Consider the following 13,839-nt stretch of genomic DNA (forward strand, 5'->3'; position numbering starts at 1 on the left):
CGCAGGTGTATGGGTGGTTTCTGCCTCCAAACCGGCGATCCCCCAAGGCTGAAGCTCTGTTTGCCCTTTGCCTGGGACTCTTGGCCCACCATGGAGGCAAGATGCACAATATCTGCCCACCGCCGTACCCCCGGTGGATTCCATCCCCTTAATTACTGCCCCAGTAACTATGAGAGGTTTATTTATTTATTTGCTACCCACTGCCTGATTTATGAAGGTCACCAGCAAGCCTCCCTTCACTCGTCAGCTCTTTGCCTTTCCCCACGGTGATGGATGATGAATGGATCTAGATGCTTGTTACCTCATTTTTATACACCAGCGGAAGAGGACGCTGTGGAAGGACAGCATGCATTTCTGACAGGGAAGTGGAAATAGGGTTAAAGCGGATTTTTTGTTTTGTTTTATTTATAAAAGTCTTTTTAATTATGTATAGACATTAATTTTGCCTCTTTTATTTAAAAATATTGCATTTTCCTTGTGCAGTTTTATTAGTCTTTTGCATATTTATCACAAGTGGAGATCATTTTGATATTGACAATCCGTCTTTTATGCTGTTTTAATATTACTTTCTACGCTGCAGGCTTTGTACCTACTTTGTACCCTACTGACTGTGTCCTGCAAGCTTGTAACCCACTGAATGCATTTGATTGCCCAGCTTATATATGGGTAAAAATGAACTGACTTGGAGTGAAGGTATCAGTGAAGCAGCATAATAATAATGTGAACTAGTTTGCATTTGACATTGACAGGAATCCCTGTCAAGGAGCTGTTACTCGTGTTTACCAGGCCTGCCGGCATGTTCACATTGGATCCTGTTTCTATTAGCTGTGTCTGAAACCCATTTTGTTTGTTCCATCGATAACTTCTTGGACCATTTTTTTTTTTTTTATCAGTTCTCAGACAGACCTTACTAATCGATTGACAGGCAGAACCGATCAGTAAGGATCTGAAGTACAAGGTCAGACAGAGAGAGGGAATGGGGGACAGCGTGGGAGAGAGGAGAGAGGATAGGGCAGGAATGGTAGGGGAGCTGACAGATTTAGAGTGAAGTAAGAAGTGAGGCTTTATACTTGTATTTAAACTATGGCGTTTAGTCAGGCTATAAAAATATAGTGTGTGTGTGTGTGTGTGTGTGTGTGTGTGTGTGTGTGTGTGTGTGTGGTTCAGGGGGGCATTGCCCAGGGATTGGACCCACATCACTCAAATGATCAACTGGAGGAGTTGTCACTCATAGAGTCATAGTGGACTCTTACATTCTCCTGCTCATGCATTTGTGTCCGCGTGTGAAGGGGCTCCTGTGTGGTTTTGTGTGCGTGAGATCTCTCCCTGTAGGGATAAGGCTTTTAATTAACCTACCTTAGCGTTTGTTAATTTATTCAATATGGGTTAAATGAGCTGGAACAGAGATTGATAGAGGAAGGGGAGAGCCCCCCCTCGCTGATCCCTGCTCCTCCGCGTCGCCGTGTCGACACACTCTCACATTAACCCCATGGTCATTTACTCAGGAGTTTTGCTTACCTGGCCTCTAGACGTGAGATGAAGGCCGTGCCCCTACTCCCTGGGGCGGGACCGTGCCCTGTGCAGAAATAGGTAATCGTGCGGGAAACTGCAGCATGATCGGCGCAGTATGCAACCAAAGTGCGAGACTGAGCAGCACTGACAGATGCGCGCATTACCGTCAAGTAACACTTAGGGAGAAAGACTCGTAGTTCATGTATCGTATTTCTTGTTTGGGTCAATGCATGCCCTCTGGTAATGTGGCATGTTAATTTATGGCGCGCCCCCGCCCCCACAGCACGCTCCTCACAGTACCAGCTCCCAGCACTTGGGAGCGATAGTGAGTCTGGATTCCAGAAGCGGGCCACACTGGATCACGACAGTGAGTCTCCAGTGGCAGGGAACACTGCAGCCGTGTCCGTCAGCGTGCGCCTGTGTCGAGCCACGGCACACCGATCGGCACGGAAAGGTCAGCAGTCTGAAGCTTCGCGTGATAAGCGCCTGTTCAGGTGGCCGGAAGATAGTGAGGATGAACGTGCCCCCCCCACCCACCCCCCCCCCCGCGGCCAGGGTCTAAGCGGATGTTGTTCTGCTGGGCCGTGGAGAGCGGAGCGGAAGGTTCTGGCAGCCGATGCGACATCCCGCTTCCAGGAGCCCTCGGCGCCACCCGCTATCTCATCTCACGCCAGCCCGACACCGGTCAGTCCTGCCAAGCAGTCGGCCCCCGCTGCCTCTGTCCAGGGCATCCCGGGAACCCTCTGGCCGCCCCTCTAAGAGAGGGGGGCAGAGAGATAGGGGGGCAGAGGGAGAGGGGGGCAGAGAGAGAGGGGGGCAGAGGGAGAGGGGGGCAGAGAGCTGCATCTGTGCGTGTGGGCAAGTATGTTTTACATTGTGGGGACCAGTTGTACCCACAAACCAGTTATTTTGACATTATGTGACACACAAGAGGAAACTCAGTTTTATAAAAATCTGTGACTGCATTCAAGAAACTCAAACAGCTACAAGTCTTGTATTTTATATGATTGCTTATGGTTAAGGTTAGGGCTGGGTGGGGGTTTAATTCATCATTGCTGGGAATCGGGTTTTTCCTACAGAAAGACGATTCCCTCAAAGATAGGAATACAGACGTGCGTGTGTGTGTATGTGTGAGATGGACACAGTGCTCTGTTTAACTGCTCAGAGGGACCCAGAAGGCATCAATAATTGAGAAGCCAATGCTGGTTTATTGAATAAGGTTAACTAGGGGAAAGTGAGAGAGGTACATTTGGATAAAGATGGAGCTGAGCCCCTGTCTCGTGACTGTTTGCGTCCCGTACACATTCCTCCATGTCTGATGTGGTGTTGAGTCGCACACAGCCGGGGGGAAGAAAGCCCTAGAGCCAGGCCCAGTGAGACTGGCGGGAGGGGAGGCGATGAAGGGCCTGGTGTGGGTACCCGCAGACTGGCTTGCCTCCCGGGGGGGCACGCTGTCGTATACTTAAATGGGCTACTTAACCTGGATTTCTCTGGTAAAACATCCGAGTGCACAAATGGGCCAAATGCTGCGTGGTGCTGAAAAAAGGAGAAGGACGAAGTGTGTGACTAAACACCAGTCCCTGACGCTCATACCTACATCCAGCCGGAGCACCGGGAAAGGGGGGGGGGGGGGGCACGAGTCAGAGTCATGTGACGGGTGGAGGCCAAATGAGGGCCCAGGCGGCGGACTGCGAACTGACCCACTTCTGAGAAAGTTCTCTCACTCTTGGAGGAACCCAGTCACCTGTTGGGCTTGCATTCGGCCCACTCTCCAGAAAGGCCGGGGGGTGGGGTAGAGCCCCGGTCCGGCGCCGTGGCGACCCAGTTTCCCTCCATCTGCAAGGAGCATGCAGTGTTTGGTGTAGGGGGGGGCGCTGTGCTGCAGGATGCCTGTGCAAGAGCAGGGTTAAGGAAACGAAACATGGTGTGATGTGGGTTTTCTGCTTTTGATAAAAGGTTTGGAAACCTTTGGAAACATTTTTCTCCTGTTGAGTGGTTTGGGCTGGTATTTGTCGGTTATAGTAAATTTGAAGTCAACAGGAAGTTACACCAATTACATGTAATACCAATTTAATAAGTGTGCATTCCCATAATGCATTGGGGTGGAAAAGTGCAGAAAAAGAAAGAGGGAACAAAGAGGAGGACAGAGAGGGTGTGGAAGGGACTGGCTCTGGGTCTGTCATGGCTCCAGTACTGTGAGTGTGTGTGGGGGGGGCTGCATGTGTAGTGTGAATAACAGAAAGTGACGGGTCGCCTCCCCAATCTAGGTCAACAATCAGAACCACGCCGCACTGCAGCAAGTGTGTGTGTTGGGGGGCGGGGGTTAGGGTGTGTGTGTCTGTGTGTGTGTGTGGGTGTGTACAGTTCTGGTAAAGGTCAGATGGGAAGACTTCTCCTCTAATTGGATTCACACACACACACCGGCGGACAGCATACACTGTGCATCACCTCACACACACACCGGCGGACAGCATGCACTGTGCATCACCTCACACACACACCGGCGGACAGCATGCACTGTGCATCACCTCACACACACACACGTTGCAGAGCGTGTGGGTTACTGCCAATCCCCATTTGTACCTCAGTCCAGGATCCCATTCCCTGCACTGTGGAATTTTTTGCAAGGGAATGATTCCCCATCAGAGAGACATCACACATCACTGAGGACTGGTCTCACACACACACACACACACACACACACACACACACATCCCAGCCGAGACTGGTCACACGCTCAGAGAAACCTTATAAAACCTATGACTTACATGCTTGAAATAAGTTTGTACTGGATTCTGTTAAATTACAGGACATGATTAGCTGCATAATTAGAATGTGCAAAGCAGCAGAGTGTTTTGTAATGGGAAAATGAGGAATCGAATATGACAATATACAGTGCAAAATGCTTTCATATTGCCTTCTTAACTTTTGTTTGTTTGAAAAGTTTTTTTTCATTTAAAATCCGTTTGCAGTACAGCCTGCAAATTCACGTTTTCTGATTAGCTGTGCAAATTCACGTTCACAATATCAGCATGCATACTGTTACTATTCAGACTCACAAATGTGCAAACTCACTCCCCAATTTAGCATGTAAGCTAACTCACGCTGCCTGATTCTCTGTGTGAACTCACATTCCCCATTCAGCGTGTAAAAATCCAAGGTGCTTGGTACTCAAGAACCTGATTTTCAAATACCTGTCATATAGATCCATTGTTCCTCCTCACTTGCGCTCTTCACTGGCATCTCCCACACTCGGGGACCCTCCATTTGCTTACCCTGCTTTGTTACCCAGCAGTCAGCTGTCCGACATGCAAACATTCATTCTTTGCATTTCTCTCCATTAAGGGTCACCATGGAAGCCTTAAAATAACTGACACAATCTTCACAATAACGAACGGATTTTGATTTTGAATACATTTGTCATTTTGCATACAATAAAAGCGTTTATTTTATTTATAAAAGAGATGAGGGCTGTTTTGTCTCTGACGTGGTGGAGAACCTCAAGTTAGCCGTGAGCTGAAGTGTGGTATTAAGGTCAAATAGGGGCTTTCTGCACTGTAATTTCAGTTTTTTGTCCTTGTGGTGATTAATTTAGTGCAGTTAACACCAAACCTAGCATGAGAAAATGTATCTTGGGCATTTCTAAAGGAGTAGTTCTTGTTTCGTTGTAGCAATTTCTGTTTTGTGGAGGCATTTTCTCACATGTAGTCCCCGCTGGGGGGAGGGGGGGGGACTGACAGACGTGTGGCTGCAATGCAACAGGACGGCGTGCTGCCACATTAACATGGGCAGGATGAGCAGGAGCGTCTGTACACACACAGACATGGTGTTTGTTGTGCTTGGGGGGAGATTAAATTATTTTCGTGGTGGGGGGGGGGGTGACTTCGATAGGCCAGCTGTTCACATGAGAGCAGTGCAGGGTAAATGGGGGGGGATGGAGGGGAGGGAAAAGGAGGGAGGGAGGCAGGGAGAGCAGGAGGAAAGGATGAGAGAGGATAAAGAGCAAACACTTCTCGGGTTTAGCAAAGTCTCTTACCAGGCACTGCACCAGCTGTGTGTGTGTGTGTGTGTGTGTGTGTGTGTGTGTGTGTGTGTGTGTGTGTGTGTGTGTGCACGTGTGTGTGCGCGTGTGTCTCCATTTATAAATGCAAGTCCAAATGTCCATGTCCTTTCTATTAAATCCACCCATTTCCATTGATTTGTTTAGTGTGTAATTATCCCATTGGATATTAAATAATAATTAGGGGAAAATGACTGTGTTTAAGAACAACTACTGCTATTCTGTGTATATTCCGGCATAGTGGCTTCATGAACATACAACAGAGGAATTATAAAAGGTATTTAAAACAGCAGAGGTACGTTTTTGAGAGCACAGCTCCTGCTCTCTACTGCCCCCTAGGTAACTTGGGGCTTATCATTCTTGGCTGGGAACTCGTTAGCTGAAGAGCTTAGTTCACCACCTGTTGTTTGGAGAAGGGAGCGAGGGGTTCAGTATGTATTCAGGGTGTGTGACGTGTGGGCGGGTGTTAGCGCATGCAGGCATGTGGGGCGAAGGGCCGACACGCACCCAGTGAGAGGTACCAAGCGAAAGCGCTATGGTGTTAGCATGTGGCGTGTCATCCTGCGAGCTGCGGTTCATGGCCGCGACTGCGGGCGGGTGCAGGCAGCGTGTTAGCAGGCATCGGCGGACATGACAGAACAGCGGCAACTGTGATCACAGGGATGGAGCGTGTGCCCGGCAAGGAGGCTGCCGTCTCGCCCCGCCCCACTCCGTCTGTCCCATCCGTCTGTCCCACGCCTGCTCCCTGAATACCAGCCTTTTAATGTATGCAATTAAGGAGCTAATTAGGGTAATTAATTCAGCCAGCCACGGGCCTTTTCATTGTTATAGATCCAGTTTAATCCCTGCCCTACACTTCTGCGACAAAGAGCTGTCACTAATGAGGGCAGTCACCCTGGTCACACCAGAGTGCAAATCCGCTACCACCAGCACCAACATTAAAGCATCAAACCCCAAACACTACCAGTAGCGCTAATGCTGACACACCGACAGCAAAGCTAGTACCTCCAGCGCTAATGCTAACACAGCAAAAGAAAAACAGTATCTCCGGCAGCACCACGAACAAATCCGACAAGGAAACTAGCACTAATCACCATGAATACTAGCACACCAGTATTGGCACAGGCAAGCTATCACCCTGTAGAAGGGGTAGCACTCTGGTGGACGCAGTCATGCAAAGGGCCCCCTTATGGGGTCGGGTTGACGTCACCAGCTCTCAGCCTGCTGTTGGCTCAGACGCCCGCTTGCAGTGGAGCTGGAGTGGCATGCGGTTTGCTTACAGTTAAGGGTTAAGTGCTGGTTAATGCCCCATGTGAAGTGTGTGCTTAATGCGTGAGCAGCGCCACTCCCCTGAGCACAGCCCCTCACCAGCCTGCCGCTCTCCTCTTCCTCCCTGTTTCTGTCTTCCTCTTCCTGCAGGAGTAGGCATACATTTCCATGTTGTATAAGCAGTCACATTCCATGCACACATGCATCAGCCAAACACGTGCTGACACATTACACGTGTGCCCTGTCATCACTACCCATTTATTATTGCTGTTATCAGAATGACTGTCTTAGCTCTGTGTGTGTCTGCTTCTGTCACATTTTAATAATTTAGAACTGAAAATTGATTTGGAGATGAAGACAAATTTTGGAAACGGGCAAATGCCAAACATTCAATTTATGTATAGCGCCTTTCACAACAGTCATCCCACGGCACTTCACATGGATGCGTTGTGATACGAAAAACGTCATTAGAGAGAGATACAGAATGGGAAAATGGAAGGAAATAAAATCAAATAAAGAAAGCCGGAACATAACGGAGGAGAGGAACCAAACACTCCCAAGTAGGGAGAAAAAGAAAAAACCTCTGGGGGTCCAAGGTCAACTGGCCCCCCAACCCCCCTGGGCAAACTAACATCACCGAGAAGAGAAAAGAGTGGACATGCTTGCTGAAGACTTGGTATAAACTGTAATTAAGGATCAAGACAAAGTCCATCAATGAGTCCGTGATCCACGCTGGCCTGTGTAGGATGCCGCTGAAGGCTACACCCACCATGAGGCAGTTCATCGCTCATCCAGTTATGACAATATGAGGCAGACAGTGTATCGTTTCAACAAGTGGGAGCTGAAGACGGCACTGCACTTATCATTTCACAGAGCTCTGTCTGTATCCTCGTACTTTCCACTCTATCTCTGTACCCCTGTAACCTGCATCATACTCACCCCTCCCTCCCCGTACTGCCCCCTCCCCCCCCTCCATTTCTGCCACCCGGAGCTGTGTTCGGCCACGGATGTCGGGATGTTCTTTGCTCTTCACTTCCCCCCCCCAGGCTATACCAAGTGGTGGTTTTCACACTGACTAGTGAGGGCTACTGAATGGTGGTTTACACACTGACTACTGCGGCTGAACTGTGGTAGTTGCACACTGACTACCAGGGTTGTACTGATTGGTAGATTACACACTGACTAGTGAGGGTGTACTGATTGGTACATTACACACTGACTCACCAGCATGGGGACCATTGGCTCCTAACCTGCCAGTTAAAGGTCGTCAAAGTTTGTGACACCCTGGCACTCGTGTTCCTCAGCGGGTGACATGCAGGCAGGACTCGCTGTCCTTGACATGTGTCCTGGTACCATACAGACACGGACAGGTGTGTGAGTATCATCGGCATCGACAGGTCAGCTGCTGCCGGCTTGTGGACGTGGCCCTGACCAGCGGAAGAGCTGAGCCCAGGTGGCCCCTGGTGCAGATGGTCAGTAAAACGCCGCCCTGCAAAAGGGCAAAGAAACACACAAGGCATGAGGGCAGACACACGTGCACAAAGTTACACAAAGGGCGTGAGCAAACACACGCAGGGGAGCAGGAGCAGACACACAAAGCAACAATCTGATTTCTCATTTTGCAACAGCAACAGGAATAAGTCCAAGAATTCCAGAACTGGATGTTAGGTCTCATAAGCTGTAATTAGACAAAGTGGTGTCTTTAATTGAGGGTTTTAATGAAGTAAATGAGAGCACTGCAAGAACAAAACCTGCTAGATGCAGAAGGATGCGTGAACCACCCGGGTGCGTGTGTGTATTTGTGTGTGTATGGTGTGCGTGGGCGCGTGTGTGTGTGTATATGTTTGTGTATGCATGGGTATGTTTGTGCGTATGATGTGTGCATTTGTGTGCACGTGTGTGCATGAATGCATGTCAGAGCGAGTGTGTGTGTGTGTGCACGTGCCTGCGGGTGCATATGTGTGTGTGTATGTGTGAATTTGCGTTTGTGTCAATGGCATTTGACCCTTGTCAGTGAATTCCTTGTGAGGCTGTTGAGAGAGCTCTGTGACCCTGGGGTGTGGGGGGGTGGTTTACATACTGACTAGTGAGGGTGTACTGCTAACCCCCCGCCCCTGTCATATTACCCCCCTTCTGCTCTCCTTGTTTCTCTTTCCCTATTTACCTCCTCTTCAATTCCCACTCTCTCTTTTCCTAATTTAGCCTCCTCCACTTCCCCCCTCGCTCCCTCTCTCCGTGTCACTGATCGCCATCTCTTTTTTCCCTCCCATCAGGCCACTGACCCACTTCTTTCTTTTACATCCCTCTTTCTTCTTTTTACATCCCTCTTCTCTCAACACACATCCAAACATCTAATTTCCTCTTTCCTTTTTCATCTGATTCCCTCTCAGTCCTCCTCTCGTTTATATCCCTCTTTCTCCTTTATACCCTCTTCACTCTTCTGCTTTCCTTTCTTTCCTCCCTCTTTCGTGCTTTTCTTTGTGCCCTTTCTCTTCCTCTGCCCCGCTGGCCCCGGCGTGGTCGCCAAGGTGACAGTTTGGTGGTATGTCCCCGTGGTCACGGCGACGCAGCGCAGGCTGACTGTCCCATCCCCACGGTGCTCAGGGGGGTGCCAGAGGCTAACACTGAAGCCCCTGGGAGAGTCGGCGGGGAGATGGCTGGGGGGTGGGGGCACGGAGGCCAGCCGGCTCCCCCCTGCTGGCCTCGGACCTGTTCCTCCCCGCCTGCTATGAGCGTGAAGGGCAAGGGGCAGGCGCTGAGCTAATGGGGCCACTCGCTTATGAGTCAGTGAGCAGCACCACTTGGGGGGGGGGCACTCATTACTGACCTCAGGCGTCCATGCTGCCCCCCCCTCAGCCACTGAGTTGCTGGGATAATGGCCCAGCAGAGTGGTGGGGGGTGGCTGGGGGGAGGGGGCAGAGCAGTGGAGTGAGTCTGGTCTGGCCAGCAGCTGAGACCTGAGACATTCAACTCACCCTAACTGCGCCCCCCCCCCCCCCCCATTGGAATGCTTCCAACCACATCTCCCTTCATAAAGCAATGAGCTTCTTAGATGACATGACTGTGCACGGCTCACCCATAGAGCCCTACCCCCATGATACCACTGGAGATACGTCTGCAGTGCTCGCCTCCCGCCGCCCCCAAGACCGTGAGTCCCCCATTTACTCTGTCAGTGCCCAGTGGCGCAGGCGGCAACTGCAGGTGTACACACAGGGGAGGTGCTTCACTGCCGGTCTTCAGCGGAGCTTGGGACGAAACCCTGGGCCTGGGTAAATGGGGGAGGCTGGAAGCTTCCAGTGGCTTGAGCCAAAAGTGACTGGATGCCATGGGAGAGATGGAGGACAGAGATGGCCTATTTCTGCAGCCCTCCCTCCATGGTGGCGGTGACTGACACAACAGGGATTTGGCAAGGAGCCGGCGACGTAGCACATATAGCACATGCATGACTCGCGTGTGACATGCACAATACCAGGTGTTCTTTAAGCATATGTGCAGTGTTTACACACACAACAACAACAACAGATACTCTCCTTTACACATTGTCCTGCACAAACTAAACTCTCTCTCTCACGGATAGGCTGCTGCGTTCACACTCCCTCTCCCCGTCTCATTTTTAAACTTTATTCCACCAAACGCACAAACCCTCCCTCTCACTCCTAATACCTTTTATGTAATGTGTCACGGCCCCTGACACAGCAACACACACCACATCACTTTAACATTTACATTTTCACCGTTAGTCATTTTTCATTTATGTCTCGCACGTCATGCTAATAACCATTACTTCTGCCTCCATTTCCTATAAAGCACCCAGATCCCCACAATACCCACAGGCATCATGTAGTTCTCGACCGTGCATCCTTTCCCATTAACCCGGCTTGGGTTTATCTGTTAATGCGGCATGCGTCACTGTACACATTCTTCCTGCATAGGTTTCATGTTCTCCTGCATGCTGGCCCATGGACATGCTCTGTTTTAGACGTACTTGCATCCTTCAGAGCGAGTTGAATGCACATGGCTGTAGCATTGTCTCTCCGGGGCTCTCTGGACATCACAATGCCCCAGAGACACATAGCATTCCGGCATCCTGCATTCTTCATCTGTGTGACAGGCTGGCCGTCCAGGCAGGTCTCATTGTCCCTTCCCAGTGGGGGGGGAGGCTGAGCCCCCCCGGAGTCTCGGCCCTCGTGTGGGAGGTTCGCAGTCTGCCGAGCCTCTCCCCAACAGCACTGATGGAAAGGGAGGTCCAATACTCCAAAAGTGAACGACCGCAGAGAAACAGAATGTCACTGAGAGGCTGGAGAGCCCCCCTGACTGTGCATGCGCGCGTGTACCTCCCCCCGTGCCTCCTCACCAAGGTGGTACGTCCCTAGTGGCATGCACAGTTATCATGCTCTACCTAAGCTGAAGATTTGAAGAATTGGGGGGTTGAAGTCATGTGACTGTCTTCACAAACAGCCCCTTTTAGGGCTGCCCCCAGAGAGACTAAGGTTCACCTGTAATCAATGATTTGCTAGGTGTTTTTTTTTTATTTTTTTTTTTTTAGTTTTATCAGGTCAGATCAATTCCTTACAAAGTGCTGCTGTTCAGAGGGTTGAAGCTCCTTACTTGCTGTGGCACGATGATGCTCTGTTACTGGTGTAAACAAACGAGATGAAAGGATGACACCAGGCTTCCTGGGTCTGCTTCTGCTGCTGGAGCTGAAGTGGCAACTGTGGGCAGCCCTGGGGGACCTCACTTGGTTTGGAACCAGGAGGTCACTCAGAAAATCATTTGCTATAGCCCCCCCCTAGCCCTGCCACATAACCCTTTGGCTAAAGGAGATCTGGGTCAACATGCAGGCCATTCCGGTGATAGGGAGGGTGTTGCGGGGACCACAAACAGGACTGGATGTGACATCTCTAACCCCCCCCCCCCCATATCATGCCATGCAAAATGCTCTGTTCTCATTTATCATTATTATTTTTAACAAGCCAAAATATAACTTGTCTGGGATGTTCAATGGTGATGGCTGCCATAGGCTGTCGGGGGGGGGGGGCACTGAACACACAACATCACCCCCCCCCCGCATCATTCTACTCTTTACCTCGGTGAATTTGTGGCCCGGAGCCTAAAACAGCCACGTGTGGTGCTGATGCATTACCGGGACACACGTGAGTGCTGGGTCAGTGTGGCATTACGCCCTTGGCCCCCAGAGTCTCCCTTTTCTCCATAATCCACTCTCTGCACTGGGCCTCATTTTCCTCTTTTTTGTTTAATCCTCTCGCTGTCTAATTAGAAATATTTAACTCAATTTAGGTCAGGGTTAGCCGTCCTTGGCATCTAACTGGCTTGGGTTCAGGTCTGTAAGGTCGGCTGGGCCACCGTGGGTCAGGTGGTGTGCTGTTCGGCTTTGGCGCGGCCCCACAGTGCCCCCCCGGCCCCGATGCCGTGTGATCGACGCTGACTCTGGCTTTATGTCATTAATTAGCCCTCCCCGCACATGCAGCCGCGTGTCTCGCTGCCGGCCGCCTCCCCTGCAACTTTGTCCTCGGCCGCTCTGCATCTCGCCATCACCGCTGATCATTGTCTCAATTATCCAACCCCCCTGGTTCTCGGTTCCCTCTGCCATCCGAGCCCCCCGCCGTGTCTCTGTCTCCCTCTCTGTCTTCGCCCTCAGTCTTACTCCCCCGTCTTTCTCGCTCCCCTCTCTTGTCCTTCCTCCCTCGCTCCGTTCGCTTTGTGAAGCTCCGCCATGACCTGCGGCACGCAAATGTCATCTCCATTCCATCTCATCCCCTTTTTCTTGATTATCTCACTCCCTCTCTGCTTCCCCCACTTTCTTTTTCTGTTAGTGCCCCCCCTCCTCACTCGGTGTCCTCTCTGTACCCCTTCCCTCATCTCTGCCCTTCCTCTTTCCTTCCTCTTCCTCCACTCCCGTCTGTCCTCAGCGCACATCACCTCTCATTGTCTGCCATCTCAGTCATGTCAGAAGTAACCTGTCACAGCCAATCAGGATCTTCCCCTCCTCATCCTCCTGGACACTTCCGCCGAGTCCCGCAGAACCTGCGCTAATGCCAGAAAATATGGCACTCCCCCCCCCCCCCCCCCCCCCCCAGCCCCTCCAGCTCTGTGTGCCTCGCATTTCACTTCGTTTTACGTTCCCTCTCTATAACTCCCCTTCTATTCCTTTTCTTTTTCTTCTCTCGCTTCCTCCGCCTCATTTGAGAGGGTGAGAGTGGAAGAGAGGTGTGATAAGCACAGCCGCCTTTTTTCACACCTCCGTCCTTTCGCCCGAGACGTTACATTATAGCCCCCGGCACAAAATGAGGGGATTTTTTTTTTTTTTTTTTTTTACTTGCCGAAAAAGCCTGACCCTTGAGATCGGGAATAGAGAGAGAATGAAGGGAGATAAAATGAAAGAGGGAATTGGGACGGCGAATGTGGAGCAATGACCAGCTGATGGTGTGGGGACGGCGTGTGTGCATTTCTGCGGATCTGCTCGCTCGCCAGCCGCACTGTGACCCGCCGGCAGTGCAAAGCTACCACCTATTAAAGCACAGCCTTGGTTCCTCTCTGTGTGTTTAGTCATATAGGGCAGATTACACAGAGTGACACTCATGCTCTATGCCGCTGGTGTAGGTTCACCTCAGATCTTACTCATGAAAACTAGGATCCCGGTTTTCACTGAGCTTGCGCTGTGTTACTGTAACCATGGACTAAACAGCATTACTAGGCGAAATCCTGTGTCATTACACCAGGAGTAGGCAGTCTTATCCAGAAAGGGCCGCTGTGTGTGCAGGTTTTCGCTGCAACTCCCTAATTAGGTTACTAATTAGAGGACTGATTGGCTGAAGAGTACTTGCACCTGGATTTGAACAGCTAAAGGCTGTCCCAAAAGCCTGCACACACACTGGCCCTTTGCAAACAAGATTGCGCACCCCTGCATTACACCATTGTGCTAATATACCAAATGTGTACTTTTGCAGAGCACAATGAAGAAGCTTTAGCTTCTATTT

General features: G+C 50.7%; 1 protein-coding gene across 1 annotated transcript in view; it reads left to right on the plus strand.

Moving 5' to 3' along the window:
• efnb3b (ephrin-B3b) overlaps positions 1-13,839 on the plus strand; it is a 41,177-nt gene that overhangs the window by 21,501 nt on the left and 5,837 nt on the right. The window lies entirely within an intron of this gene.

The sequence above is a fragment of the Brienomyrus brachyistius genome, chromosome 10, assembly GCF_023856365.1.
Source record: "Brienomyrus brachyistius isolate T26 chromosome 10, BBRACH_0.4, whole genome shotgun sequence".
NCBI lineage: Eukaryota > Metazoa > Chordata > Actinopteri > Osteoglossiformes > Mormyridae > Brienomyrus > Brienomyrus brachyistius.